This window comes from Triturus cristatus, chromosome 11 (assembly GCF_964204655.1).
Source record: "Triturus cristatus chromosome 11, aTriCri1.1, whole genome shotgun sequence".
NCBI lineage: Eukaryota > Metazoa > Chordata > Amphibia > Caudata > Salamandridae > Triturus > Triturus cristatus.
The window spans coordinates 1,137,900,020-1,137,915,882 of record NC_140594.1 but is presented as its reverse complement, the minus strand read 5'-3'; the positions used below and the strand labels follow the sequence as shown (position 1 = coordinate 1,137,915,882).

The 15,863-nt window shown below is 49.7% G+C and overlaps 1 protein-coding gene across 1 annotated transcript in view; it reads left to right on the top strand.

The window, feature by feature from the left end:
• The window catches only part of LOC146786207 (cytochrome P450 2J5-like), a 438,174-nt gene that overhangs the window by 314,162 nt on the left and 108,149 nt on the right, over positions 1-15,863 (top strand). The gene's annotated exons all lie outside the window — the stretch shown is intronic.

Genomic DNA, 15,863 nt, shown 5'->3' with positions numbered 1-15,863 from the left:
GCCTGCCTCTCCTTATCATTTTATGCATCTTCCTTTCGAAGAAGGCATCTCCCTGTCCTGTTATACATCTACCAATCACATTAGAGAAATTCCTTCTTCCACCCTGTTGGAAACCGGGCAACCGGGTTAGCAGTCACCAGGTTCCCAGCACAATGGTAGCTTGGCTCGAGCGGTTGGGGTCCGGCACCGTGTTAAGCGTACGTCACACCCTCACAATAACCATGCGTTCATCCGTTCCAAAAACGACACTACACCGTAAAAATAATGCAAGTCAAATTGAAAATATATATGTCTTATCTTATTTTCTCTTAGTTGCAGGTTTCATTACATGAATACAATACAATAAGACTTTCCTTAGAAGAGCAGGTCAAATAAATAATACTACTTTGGAATTTCAATAAATAGGTTCAGGTCATAAATAAGCAAGGAATAAATAGGGTGCGATAAATACAGATGGCAAATAAATACAGTCAGACAATAAATATAGTGCAGGAATAAATAGTGGATGACAATAAATAAAGCACCTCAATAAATAAGGTAAAACAATCAATGACAGTTACAGTTCAAATAATTTACATGAGGTCACTTGATCTTACTTTGCCCATACACAACTTAAGGACCTTTGGATGGCATGAGGGTGTCCCACCTAGATTGGTCAAGGCTGGGCCTAAGCTGAGGCAGAACAAGGGTAATCTACAGATCTGGCCCTCCAAACTACACAGCTCTTTATGTAGGTCACTGTACCAGTCTCAGTTCACCCCTGGCACTCTCAGGCTGGTTCTAGCACCCCTTTAGCCCCTAGAATGGTCTTTTAGGGCTCCACAGGGCCTTAGACGCCCCCTCTACCACTTACTGTCCTTTTTAAGATGATCTGCTCCACTCGGCACCGTGTCGACGCCGTGAGGCGGCTCCGGTTCGATGTCGCTGGACGGTCTCGACTCGATGTCGCTGGGCGGTCTCGACTCAATGTCGCTGGGCGGTCTCGACTCAATGTCGCTGGGCGGTCTCGACTCGATCTCGCTGGGCGGTTTCAATGTCGCCTTCCGGCGTCACAGGGTCTCGGACTCCCCACTTCCTGGTGTCTCCGGAGTGCGATCTCCACTCCCGACCTCCGGCGCGCTTCACCTCGGTTTCCGGCGACTCCGGTGGGCGGACTTCACTCCCCCGTCGACGCCTCACCTCGACCTCGGGTGAATCTCCACTCGACCTCCGGCGCCTCTCCACGACCTCCGTCGGCGCCCTCACTCGACCTCTGGCGGCTCCGGGTACGACGTCTGCTTTCTGTCAGTGCCGCTTCTCTACCTCAGGCCCCAGGTCTCCAGGCTTCTCGACGTCAGGACTCCAGGAGGACACCACTGAACAGGTCAGGAACGTGCTGTTCTTCCTCTTTAAGGCCTGTTTCAACTTTTCAGTCCTTTAAGATGGTTCTTCTGGTCTTGGTCCCACACAGGGCTTTAGGCTGGGCTTGGTCAGTAGGGACTAGCATCAAGGGTGGGTTTCTGGACCCCACTCCAAGCACTGGTTTCCACCCCTGCTGCCTTACTCCGACCTCCTTCTATATCTGTCCTCTCTCTTCTCCAGTCAGTTGCCAACTGCCACTCTGAGATGGCCTCCCAACATTCTAAACTGCCTCTCACTGTCACAGGGTTCCAGAATGTTACGGAAGGTTCTAGAAATCTCCAGTGGGTTCTGATGATGTCACAGGTGACAATGGGTGGCCACCATTTTGTCTCTCAGGCCCTCAGACAGAAGTTCCAGGGGTAGGGAAAATGGCTCCCTGACCCTGCATCAACACTAAAAAGTCTGGTGGTTCCCAAAAAGGAAAAATTATAACAGGGTTTGAGGCAAAAGTGGGACAAAATAAATAATGATGAGGAGGGACCACCCAAAGGGCTGATAGGTCTAACACGCGTCCCCCCCAGCTGAAAGTGGGGAGAGCTACCCAACCCCTTGGGAGTTCTCATCACTAAGGCGGAAATACCTTGAGAGACCGTCTGCATTGGCGTGGTACACTCCAGGCCGATGTTCCACCTGAAAGTCCATTCCCTGTAGGGAGATAGACCACCTTAGCAACTTGGGATTCTCCCCCTTCATCTGCATCAGCCAACGAAGGGGTCTGTGGTCGGTCTGAACTAGGAAGTGCGAGCCAAACAGGTATGGCCGCAACTTCTTCAGAGCCCATACCACTGCAAAGGCTTCACGCTCTATTGCACTCCACTTCTGTTCCCTGGGAAGTAGTCTCCGGGATAGGAAGACCACGGGTTCATCCAGACCCTTTTCATTGAGTTGCGACAACACTGCCCCAATGCCATGTTCCGATGCATCCATCTGGACAATGAACTCCTTGGAAAAATCTGGGGCCCTTAAGACCGGGGCCTCGCACATGGCTTGCTTCAGTTTCACAAAGGCCTGCTGGCAAGCCTCCGTCCAGACTACCCGTCGAGGTTGCTTCTTGGACGTAAGCTCCGTGAGGGGAGCCACAATGGTCCCATACCCCTTCACGAAGCGGCGGTAATATCCGGAGAGGCCCAGAAAAGCTCGGACCTCAGTCTGAGTCTTGGGGGGTTCCCAGGCCATGATAGCCTCGCTTTTCGCCTGGAGGGGTTGCACCGCTCCCCTACCCACCAAGTGTCCAAGGTACACTACCGACCCCTGCCCGATCTGGCATTTACTGGCCTTGATCGTTAAACCAGCGTGTTTCAGGGCCTGGAGAACAGCTTGCAGGTGACGCAAGTGATCCTCCCAGCTGTTACTGAAGACGGCAATGTCGTCCAGATAAGCAGCAGAGAAACTCTCCATTCCAGTGAGGATCTGGTTCACCAGACGCTGAAACGTGGCAGGTGCGTTCTTGAGCCCAAAGGGCATCACGCAGAACTGGTAGTGGCCCTTGGGCGTGGAGAAGGCTGACCTTTCCTTAGCTCCATCAGTCAGAGAGATCTGCCAGTACCCGGAAGTAAGGTCAAAGGTACTCAAATATTGGGCAGCTCCCAGCCGGTCAATCAATTCATCCGCCCTTGGGATCGGATGAGCATCAGTCTTGGTTACTGAGTTCAGTCCCCGGTAGTCCACACAGATCCTCAGTTCCGGTTGGGCACCCGGTGGTACAGCCTTTGGTACTAATACCACCGGACTGGACCAGGGGCTGCTGGAAGGTTCAATCACTCCTAGCTCCAGCATCTTAGTGACTTCACTGTGAATGCTGGCCTTCACCTTGTCTGTCATCCGGTAGATCTTTGACTTCACAGGTGGGCTGTCTCCTGTGTCCACGTCATGGACGCACAGGTGAGTCCTACCCGGAACAAGGGAGAACAACGAAGAGTACTGCCCCAGGACCTGGCGGCAGTCCTCCTGCTGTTCAGGAGTTAGGGAAGGGGAGAGAATCACTCCCTCCACCAACCCATCCTTCTCTTGAGACGCAAATAAGTCGGGGAGAGGCTCGCTTTCCACGTCCTCTGCTCCGTCAGTCACCATTAACAATATGACTTCGGGCCTCTCATGGTGGGGTTTGAGGCGGTTGGCATGCAGCACCCGTAGGGGCTGACGAGGGGTCTTCAGGTCCACCAAGTAGGTAGCCTTACCCTTCTTCTCCAACACCTCAAAGGGTCCTGACCAGCGATCCTGGAGGGCGCTAAGCTCTCCTGGTTCGATCACCCACACCTTCTGGCCAGGCTCCAACTCCACCGGGTGAGCATTGTGGTCATACCACGCCTTCATCACTGCTTGGCTGGCTTCCCAGTTGTCAGAAGCTTGCTTCCACAACTTAGCCATTTGGCTCCGGAAGGCCAGCATGTAGCTCACCACGTCCTGGGGAAGCTTTCTGGGAGTTCTTTCCCATCCGTCTCTCACCAGGCTGAGAGGTCCACGCACAGGGTGCCCCTACAAAAGCTCGAAGGGGCTGAAGCCCACTCCTTTCTGTGGCACTTCCCTGTAGGAAAACAATAGACAGGGTAGGAGGACGTCCCATTTCCTCCACAGGCTTTCAGGCAGACTTCTGATCATGCCTTTCAAGGTCTTATGGAACCTCTCCACCAGACCATTGGTCTGGGGGTGGTAAGGAGTGGTGAACCGGTAGGTCACTCCACACTCCTTCCACATCGCCCGCATGTATGCTGACATGAAGTTGGTCCCCCTGTCGGACACAACTTCCTTGGGAAAACCCACTTGGGTAAAGATTCCCATCAGAGCCCTAGCCACAACAGGTGCCGTAATGGTCCTCAGAGGTATAGCCTCTGGGTACCGTGTGCCATGATCCACCAGAACCAGGATAAACCTGTGACCAGCTGTAGTAGGCGGATCTAACGGACCCACAATGTTGATGCCCACCCTTTCAAAGGGGGTGCTAACGACAGGAAGTGGTTCCAGGGGAGCTTTCAGCTTCACCCCTGTTTTCCCACTAGCTTGACAAGACACACACGTCCGGCAATAGGTGTCGGACGACACTTTCATTTGAGGCCAATAAAAGTGTGGGACAAGCCGGGCAAAGGTCTTGTCTTGCCCCAGGTGTCCTGCCAAGGGGATCTCATGAGCCAATTCCAGGAGGAAGGCTCGATAACGTTGAGGGACAACCAAGGCCCGTGACGATCCGTGCATGGGTGCCTTGGGTTCACTGTAGAGGAGGCCATCCTCCCAGTAAATATGGTAGTTCCCCTCAACGTTCCCTGCTGCCTGGGCTTCGGCCTGTCGCCTCAGTCCCTCAAGGGTAGGACACTCCCTCTGGCCCTTGCAGAATTCCTCCCTGGTCGGCCCTCCCTCCACGTGCCACTCGGCCGGGATGGGTAGGTTCTCCAGTTCGGTAACATCCCCCTCCGCGGACTCCTGGTCCACCACCTCCGGTGGCCTATCCGTCACACGGGGCGCGGATGCCGAGGCAGGCTCCTCCTGCCCTCGGTTCTTCCCTTGGTCGGCAGCCGGCGCTGCCTTTGTTCCAGGCTCCCGCCTAAACGAACTCCCCCTCCGGGTAGTCGCAGACCTTGTGCTGACACAGGCCCAGTCAGGTGTACCCAGCATCTCAGCATGAGTCCGGTATTCCACCTCCTTCCAAGCATTATGCTCCATGTCATTCCCCAGCAGACAATCAACTGGCACGGCAGGGCTTACGGCAACTCGAAGCAACCCTGCAACCCCTTCCCATTCAAATGGAACCTCGGCCACCGGATAGTGGCCCATTCTGCCGTCAGCCATCGCGGCAGGGTGGAGTACATTGGGAATCACCTGCTCTGGAGACACCAGTTGGCTACGTACCATAGTCATACTGGCTCCTGTGTCTCTCAGAGCCTCCCCTCTTTGGCCGTTGATGGTGATCCACTGCCCATACTTTGTGGTATTTGCGGGCACCTGGATCTTAGGAACCATCTCCCGTTCTCCCAGGGACACTAAAGTGACACCCGCCCACTCCCTTCCCTTATCTAAAGGCATCTCCTCCCCGAGCACTACACTAGCTACTCCGGGGGCCTTTCCTCCGATGGGAGGGGGTGGTCTTTTCGGGCACTTCACATCTCCCTTATAGTGTCCGACACCACCGCACTCGAAGCAATGGACAACCCTTGGCTGCTGACTCTGGCCAGGATTAGGGTTTCTGGGTGGGTTAGCCCTAGGGGTGAATCCCGTTCCCTTCCCTTGGAAACTATTTGGGGGGCCTTTAGAGAACTCCGTTTTCTTTTCCCCTCCCTCTTTCTTCTGGGGGTGCCCTGTCCGGTCTTTTGAGAGTCCCCTCCAGTCCCCCTTGTGGACACCCGGGTACTAGCCCAACTGTCCGCCTCCTCAGCAAGCTTCCGGGGATTGGTCAGCTTGCTATCCACCAGGTGTTGACGCAGGTCAGGGAAACATTTTTCGAGCAGGTGTTCCTTCAACATCAAATCAAACAACCCCTTTCTCAGATCACTCTGCTGTTCTTTTGGAACTGGTTGGTGTAACTAAACCTCTCACCTACTCTTGGTCATTTGATAGATCTTTACTTTCCTGTTCCCAAGATGTGTTGTCTATTAGATCAGAAACCATTGAATTTATGCGTATAAACATTGAATCCTCAGAACCTCGGGTCGTTTGGGATGCATTTAAGTGTAGTCTTCGTGGAGTGATTAAAAATAAGGCTGTACATCGTAGGAGGCTCTATGTCCAGGAGGTAACATCAATTGAAGCTGCGCTTCTGGAAGTGCAAGCAGAAATTAATGTTACTAATAAAGATCTTACAGATATTTATTCTCCCCTCCAAGAGAAGTTGGCTTCCCTTAAAGCGGGTTTATCCGACGTATTAAATACACGTATATTGCAAAAATGGGAAGCGAGTAAACTGTCGCATTTTGAATATGGAGAGGGGGCTGGTAAACTGTTGGCCTGGAAGGCAAAGTCTGATAGAGCGCGTAACATTATTAGCGAGGTAACAACCACCCAGGGTACTGTTTCCTCTGATATAGAGATTAGAACCGCCTTTAAAAATTTTTTTCAGAACATCTATTTGGAGGACAAGAATATTGACTTAGCAGATATAGAGAGTTGGCTAAGGGGTATCTCTCTCCCAAGACTCTCGGATCTGCAACGTGATATGTTGGAAAAGGAGGTAACCAAGGAAGAGATAGAAGCAGCAATCAGTGCTAGCAAGAGGGGAAAAGCCGCTGGTCCGGATGGCCTACCAGCAGAATTATATAAGATCCTGGTAGAAGAAATTTCTCCCTCTCTTACAATATTATTTAACCATATCATAGTAGGAGGGGCCATACCACCAGCAACTTGGAATGAAGCTTCTATTACTCTTATATTAAAACCCGGTAAGCCTCCTGATGACTGTGGTTCTTATCGCCCCATATCCATTTTAAATGCAGACTACAAAATCTTTGCCTCCTTATTGGCTAGAAGACTGGGTCAAGTCATACCCGCTTTAGTTCATCCTAACCAAAAGGGATTTATCAGAGGCCGCCAGCTCTTCGAGTTAACATATGATCTAATTGGTGCCATAGATATGGCCACCTTGAATGCATCTCCGTTGGCCATTCTCACGCTCGACGCCACCAAGGCCTTCGATAGGGTCAATTGGTTGTACCTGTCGGGGGTCTTGGCTAAGTTTGGCGTGGGGGGAAACTTTCAAAGGGCTGTACGGTCGTTATACAATTCTCCAACAGCTAGGGTACTTGTTAATGGCGGTCTCTCTGAATCATTTTCCATCTCTAGAGGGACCCGTCAGGGCTGTCCTCTTTCCCCTCTTTTATTTGACCTCTATATCGAACCTTTGGCTCAAAAAATTCGTGAGGAACCCCGTATCAAACCTTTTATATATAGGGAATGGGAGAAGAAAGTTGCGTTGTACGCGGATGACCTCATGGTTATGACATCAGACATCGATACTGCTTTCCCGGCAGTTATCAGCTTGGCAGTCGAATTTGGAAATGTTTCCGGTTACGAAGTAAATGCTGCCAAAACTGAAACGTTGGTATGGAATGACGTCGGGAGCAGTTTTAGCAGCGGCTCAAATAATTGCCTTCGATATTTGGGGTTAAATATTATTAAAGACATCACTTTGATCGCGTCCAATAACTTTGCCAGGATCGCAAAAGAATGTCGGAAATTGATGAGAGCTTGGGTGCATCTTCCTCTTACTCTAATTGGCAGAGTTAATCTAGTCAAAATGTCTATCCTTCCCAAAATCTCTTTTTTGTTTAATACAATCCCTCTTTATTTTGAACCTGCTTTGTTGTCTAAACTTCAGGGTGAGATCAGTTCTTTCATCTGGTGCAATAAAAATCCAAGGATAGCTTGGAAAAAGATAAGGCGTCGAAGGGAGAAGGGGGGCTTGGCAGGGCCCGATCTACAAATTTATGCCTGGGCTTTTCAGCTTTCCCCTTCACGTATGCTCTTAAAAACTCCTGCAGGTGATGGGATTGGCAACTTGTTTTCTACCTTGTTGAAGAGCGAAGGAGCTGGGCAGTCAGGTTTTTTGTTTAAGTTTGGAGACCCCAAATTTTTCAAAAAGGTGAAGTTAAAGATTTTACAGGGCCTGGCAAGAACTTGGGCAAAAATAAAATTTTCTACTAAATTAGGGTATTATTCTAGCAGAGCTCCCCTTTGGGATCTTCCAGAGCCCCCAAACTGGCTAAGTGATGCACTTGCAGTACCACTCAGGGAATCAGGGATAGCTGTTTGGGGAGATCTTTTTGTGGAAGGGATCTTGATCCCCTGGGAGGATTTAGTTCATAAAGTTGGGCCCAATCTCTCAAGACTTAAGTATTTACAAATAGTAAGTTGGTCCCAAGCAGTAACATCACGACCCACACGGCTTGATAAGTTTGTTCTCGGGGGGGGAAATCACTTGGAAACTCTTTTGGTTGATCAGACTCCTGTAAAAAAAGAGGTTTCACTATGGTATTCTTTAATATTGGACGAAATGGACGGCGATTTTGATCTCCCAAAACAGCTCTGGAGCTCTTCACTGCCAGCCTCCAATGTTGTAGATCTCTGGTTGATGTCCTGTAAACTGCTGTGGGAATTAGTCAAACCAGCTTGGCTTCGCAGGAATCACCTGTTTACTTTACAAAGAGCTTATTATTCTCCACAAAGACTTTCGAAATTTGCTGCAGGAGGCCCGGTGGTTTGCCCGAGATGTGGACTTAAGGAGGCGGCAGATACACATATGTTCTTTGAGTGTCCCCATTTAACTCCATTTTGGGATGCAATTAGCAATAAACTCTCGGCCAGCCTGGGTCGCCCAATCTTAATAGATCTGAAACTTGTAATTTTTGAAACAGCAGACAATTTACGTTCTATGGCTGGTAACCTACTATTCTACGCAATGTTAGCGGCTCGAAGAGAAATTTGTAAACGTTGGAAAGAACCTACGCCACCATCTTTTTTTGAGTGGCGTAGTTCTCTGCTTCAGCTCTCTAAACTAGATATAGCTAGGGCCGGTAATCTTGATAGGAGAAACTATTGGAAGATGCTGGATGGGACTGCTTGAACTTGCTGGGGTTTTTTTTTTTTTTTTTGTTTTTTTTTCCCCGGCTCCGATGATTAGTCTGCCATAGTGCCATCTTGCTGTCTCATTGATGGTCTCCCTCTCTCTCTTGCCCAGGCGCACATATCCTTTCCAGCATGAATAACCACAAAGATGGTTAACTTCTGTCAGCTGGCAGCAAGGGTTGAGCTGTTAGGGCGGCCGTGGTGGCTGTAGGGCTTTTATATTTGATCTCTTACCGCTCGCCCTCCCAGCAATTGCTGTGCCAGCACAACGGTGCGCCCGTAGCTCCTGTTACCCAAGCAGCAGGCTTTCAGTAGTCTGGAACCATGGCAGTAAATGAGGAATAAAAAAAAAAAAAAAAAAAAAACATCAAATCAAACAACCCCTTGTAGTCCCTCACCTCACTGCCCTGTATCCAACCCTCTAATGCCTTCTTTGCATAGTCCAGGAAATCCACCCAATTCTGTGTGCCCAGTTTGTGGCTACCCCGGAACTTCTGTCTGTACTTCTCGGGTGTTAGTCCAAACTTCCTCATGAGCGCCACTTTCATGGTGGGGTAGTGGGTCTGCTCATCCTGCTCTAGGGCCAATAATGTATCCCTGCCAGCTGGAGGCATGTATTTATACAATCCCCCTCCCCAATATTTCTCTGGAACCCCATGGGCTCTTAACGAGACCTCATAGGCTGCTAGCCACTTGGCGATATCATCTCCCGCACTATAGCTAGCTACTATGTATTTTGGCAAATAGGGTTTGCGTTCCCTGGTGATTTCTCTTTCTTCGCTGCCACCATTAGGAACAGTGTGTGCCCCGACCCGTAGGATCTGGAGATCTATCTCCTTGAGCCTCAACTCGTGAGCCATCCTCTGTTCCTCCTTTTCCTTCTCCAGCTTCGCCAACTCCCATGTGAGCCGTCTTTTCTCCCTCCGGTCAGTTAATACTGCTTCTGATAAGCCGCCACTAGAGACACTGCTGCCCTTCCTTGAAAGTGTTCTGGGCCCCTCTACTAGGTTCCCCACCTCAGGTTGGTACAAACCAGCCCCCTCGTGGTCAGTCTCTCCATCCCTATCCTCCTTCTCAACCTTACTTTCTCGTCGTGCCTCCCCCCAAGCCCTTAAGCTGGTCTGGAGCTCACCCTTCTTTGCACCTGGGGGAAAAAACACCCCCTCTCGCTCACAAAACTCTCTGAGTTGGGCCACAGTGTAAGTTTCCACATCCTCCAACACAAACTCCATTTTTTCCACTCAGGATAGAAGACAGTTGCTTACAGAAGCTATGCAGGGGGGTACCTTTTGTAATACCTCCTCCCACCACCAGAAGTAAATTTGGAAAAAACAAAACTCAAAATCAGGAAGTCCGCTTGGAGAAAACTCCCGGTGTAGGCCTATGGACTACCCACAGTTATTGTCGAGTAGACGCAAGCACAGCTCTATCCCACCGCTGAACACCAATTTTATGTTGGAAACCGGGCAACCGGGTTAGCAGTCACCAGGTTCCCAGCACAATGGTAGCTTGGCTCGAGCGGTTGGGGTCAGGCACCGTGTTAAGCGTACGTCACACCCTCACAATAACCATGCGTTCATCCGTTCCAAAAACGACACTACACCGTAAAAATAATGCAAGTCGAATTGAAAATATATATGTCTTTATCTTATTTTCTCTTAGTTGCAGGTTTCATTACATAAATACAATACAATAAGACTTTCCTTAGAAGAGCAGGTCAAATAAATAATACTACATTGGAATTTCAATAAATAGGTTCAGGTCATAAATAAGCAAGGAATAAATAGGGTGCGATAAATACAGATGGCAAATAAATACAGACAGACAATAAATATAGTGCAGGAATAAATAGTGGATGACAATAAATAAAGCACCTCAATAAATAAGGTAAAACAATCAATGACAGTTACAGTTCAAATCATTTACATGAGGTCACTTGATCTTACTTTGCCCATACACATCTTAAGGACCTTTGGATAGCATGAGGGTGTCCCACCTAGATTGGTCAAGGCTGGGCCTAAGCTGAGGCAGAACAAGGGTAATCTACAGATCTGGCCCTCCAAACTACACAGCTCTTTATGTAGGTCACTGTACCAGTCTCAGTTCACCCCTGGCACTCTCAGGCTGGTTCTAGCACCCCTTTAGCCCCTAGAATGGTCTTTTAGGGCTCCACAGGGCCTTAGACGCCCCCTCTACCACTTACTGTCCTTTTTAAGATGATCGGCTCCACTCGGCACCGTGTCGACGCCGTGAGGCGGCTCCGGTACGATGTCGCTGGACGGTCTCGACTCGATGTCGCTGGGCGGTCTCGACTCGATGTCGCTGGGCGGTCTCGACTCGATGTCGCTGGTCGGCCTCGTTTCGATGTCGCCTTCCGGCATCACAGGGTCTCGGACTCCCCACTTCCTGGTGTCTCCGGAGTGCGATCTCCACTCCCGACCTCCGGCGCGCTTCACCTCGGTTTCCGGCGACTCCGGTGGGCGGACTTCACTCCCCCGTCGACGCCTCACCTCGACCTCGGGTGAATCTCCACTCAACCTCCGGCGCCTCTCCACGACCTCCGTCGGCGCCCTCATTCGACCTCTGGCGGCTCCGGGTACGACGTCTGCTTTCTGTCAGCGCCGCTTCTCTACCTCAGGCCCCAGGTCTCCAGGCTTCTCGACGTCAGGACTCCAGGAGGACACCACTGAACAGGTCAGGAACGTGCTGTTCTTCCTCTTTAAGGCCTGTTTCAACTTTTCAGTCCTTTAAGATGGTTCTTCTGGTCTTGGTCCCACACAGGGCTTTAGGCTGGGCTTGGTCAGTAGGGACTAGCATCAAGGGTGGGTTTCTGGACCCCACTCCAAGCACTGGTTTCCACCCCTGCTGCCTTACTCCGACCTCCTTCTATATCTGTCCTCTCTCTTCTCCAGTCAGTTGCCAACTGCCACTCTGAGATGGCCTCCCAACATTCTAAACTGCCTCTCACTGTCACAGGGTTCCAGAATGTTACGGAAGGTTCTAGAAATCTCCAGTGGGTTCTGATGATGTCACAGGTGACAATGGGTGGCCACCATTTTGTGTCTCAGGCCCTCAGACAGAAGTTCCAGGGGTAGGGAAAATGGCTCCCTGACCCTGCATCAACACTAAAAAGTCTGGTGGTTCCCAAAAAGGAAAAATTATAACAGGGTTTGAGGCAAAAGTGGGACAAAATAAATAATGATGAGGAGGGACCACCCAAAGGGCTGACAGGTCTAACACACCCCCAGTAATAATGTGGGAGTGACTCAGTCTTTGATCCCTAGCCTGGGATTGACGCCAACTAGACTAGATTTATGGCCCTTTCCAGGGATGGACTGGACATTGGGAATGCCCATAAATGTGTATATTTTTGACATTCCTAAAAGCCAAGAAAAACACACTTTTAAAAAGGCCACTTTCCATCCCTTGAGTGGGATTTACAGCTGCAGAGATCTCCGCAGATGTGGTGCAGGTATCCGCTCCTGTAGATGGATTTACATGAGCCTGGAATCCCTTTGGAAATTCTTGACATGCATAAAAAGTCACAATTGGGTCACAAAAGTACGTTTCTGATAAAATACACCTTTGTGAAGAGCCACCATTGTCTGTGAGAAGCAGTCACTGACTATGTGTGCTATGGCACTAACTCAATGCACTGCTGCAGCTAGCGCACTAACTCAATGCACTGCTGCAGCTAGCGCACCAACTCATTGCGCTCCTGCAGCTAGCGCACTGCCTCCATGCACTGCTGCAGCTAGCGCACTAACTCTATGCACTGCTGCAGGTAGCGCACTAACTCCATGCACTGCTGCAGGTAGCACACTAACTCTGTGCACTTCTGCAGCTAGCGCACTAACTCTATGCACTGCTGCAGCTAGCGTACTAAAGTTAATCTATGCACTCTTGCAGCTAGCGCACTAACTATACAAAACTGCAACTAGCGCACTAGCTCTATGCATTGCTGTAACAAGCGCAATAACTCCATGCACTGCTGAAGCTAGTGCACTGACTCCATGCACCGCTGCTGCTAGTGCACTAACTCCCTGCACTCCTGCAGCTAGCGCACTAACCCCATGCACTCCTGCAGCTAGTGCAATAACTCTATGCACTGCTGCAGCTAGCGCACTAAAATTAATCTATGCACTCTTGCAGCTAGCCCACTAACTCTATGCACTGCTGCAGCTAGTGCACTAACTCTGTGCACTGCTGCAGCTAGCACACTAACTCCAGGCACTGCTGCAGCTAGCACACTAACTCTATGCACTCCTTGCAAATAGCGCACTAACTCCATGCACTACTGCAGCTAGTGCATTCACTCCATGTACTGTAGCAGCTAGTGCACTAAGTCTATGCACTGCTGCAGCTAGCGCACTGACTCCATGCACTGCTGCAGCTAGCACACTAACTCTATGCACTGCTGCAGCTGGGGCACTAACTCCATGCACTGCTGCAGCTATCGCATTATTCTGTGCACTAACGTAGCCAGCGCACTAACTCTATGCACTGTGCAGCTAGCGCACTAAATCTATGCACTGCTGCAGATAGCACATTAACTCTATGCACTGCTGGAGCTAGCCCACTAACTCTATGCACTGCTGCAGCTAGCACATTATTGTATACATTGCGGCAGCTAGTGCACTAACTTTATGCACTGTTGCAGCTAGCGCACTATCTCTGTGTGCTGATGCAGCTAACATACTAACACCATGCACTGCTGCAGCTAGCGCACTAACTCCATGCGCTGCTGCAGCTAGCGCACTAACTGTGCACTGATGCAGCTAGCACACTAACTCCATGCACTCCTGCAGTTAGTGATCTAACTCCATGCACTGCTGCAGCTAGCACACTAAAATTAATCTATGCACTCTTGCAGCTAGAGCACTAATTCTATACACTGCTGCAGCTAGCACACTAAAATTAGTCTATGCACTCTTGCAGCTAGCACACTAGCTCTATGCACTACTGCAGCTAGAGCACTAACTCTTTTGAAATAATGGAGAATTAGACTACGTCGCGGTGCGCTACGATTACAAGACTATCGCCTTGGGTGGATAATATCCATCGACACGTGCATCAACATATTTGTTTGGTACATGTTGCATATTTCTTTCTTTGCGGTTACTATACCGGACTGCCCTGGGACCTAGAGGAGGCAGCTCATTGGTTTAATTATGGGAAAAACAACTAGAATTAATACTTGAAGTGGTCAAGAAGCATTACTTACAAAGGATTCTTGGTTACAAATCATCCTATCGTTGATATCATAGGCGCTGCAAGAAAAGTACAATTGCCCTGAAGAAGTCCTACTAGAATAGGACGAAGCGCGTTGGCTGATGGCTTTTGATTGGAAATAAAGAAATTATAAATCAACTGCTAGGACAGTTAACTTCTCTTGCACTAATCGGTTCTAATGGATATCATGGACATTTAAGATTTCTTACATATTTGTTAAGAAAGGTGGTGCTGTTCCGCTCTATTGTTTGCTTTGTTGTTCCTGTTTAAAGGTAGCACCTTTGGGCAGGGGGTGCTTTTGGAACCTGCACACATTGGTTATGCTTATACAACTTTTTGGTTAGGCTATCTAAACGGGTGCTGCATTAGTGCTTTGTAGCCCACTGTCCATCTATGTGTTGTATAGCTAGTGCACTAACTCTATGCACTGCTGCAGCGAGCGCATTAAAATTAATCTACGCACTCTGCAGCTAGCACACTAACTCTATGCACTGCTGCAGCTAGTGCAGTAACTCAATGCACTGCTGCAGCTCGTGCACTAACTATGCACTGTTGCAGCTAGTGCACTAACGTTGCACTGCTGCAGCTAGCACCCTAAAATTAACCTATGCACTCTTGCAGCTAGCCACTAACTATATGCACTACTGCAGCTAGCACACTAACTCTATGCACTGCTCCAGCTAGCGCACTAACTCTATGCACTGCTGCATCTAGAGCACTAACTCAATGCACTGCTGCAGCTAGCGCATTCTCTCCATGCACTGCTGCAGCTACTACACTAACTCTATGCACTGCAGCAGCTAGCGCACTAACTCCATGCACTGCTGTTTAGCGCATTACTTATGCAATGCTGCAGCTAGCACACTAACTATGCACTGCTGCAGCTAGTGCACCAACTCCGTGCACTGCTGCAGCTAACGTACTAACCCCATGCTCTGCTGCAGCTAGTGCACTGACTCTGTGTACTGCTGCAGCTAGCACACTAACTAAATGCACAGCTGCAGCTAGCACACTAAGTCCATGCACTGCTGCAGCTAGCGTACTAACTCTGCACTGCTGCAGCTAATGAACTAATTCCATAAACTGATGCAGCTAGTGCACTAACTATGCCCTGCTGCAGCTAGTGCACTAACTCTATGCACTGCTGCAGCTAGTGCACTAAAATTAATCTACGCACTCGCAGCTAGCCCACTAACTCTATGCACTGCTGCAGCTAGTACACTAACTCCATGCACTGATGCAGCTAGCACACTAAATCCGTGCGCTGCTGCAGCTAATGCACTAACTCTATGCACTGCTGCAGCTAGTGCACTAACTCTAGGCACTTCTGCAGCTAGCGCACTAAAATTAATCTATGCACTCTTGCAGCTAGCGCACTAACTCTGTGCACTGCTGCTGCTAGGGGGCTAACTCTATGCACTGCTGCAGTTAGCGCACTAAAATTAGCGCACTTACTCTATGCACTGCAGCAGCTAGTGAACCAACTCAGTGCACTGCTGCAGCTAGTGCACTAACTCTATGCACTGCTGCAGCTAGGGCACTAACTCTATGCACTGCTGCAGCTAGCGCAGTAATATTAATCTGTGCACTCTGGTAGCTAGCGCACTAACTATATGCACTGCTGCAGCTAGCACACTAACTCAATGCACTGCTGCAGCTGGCGCACTAACTCCATGCACTGCTGC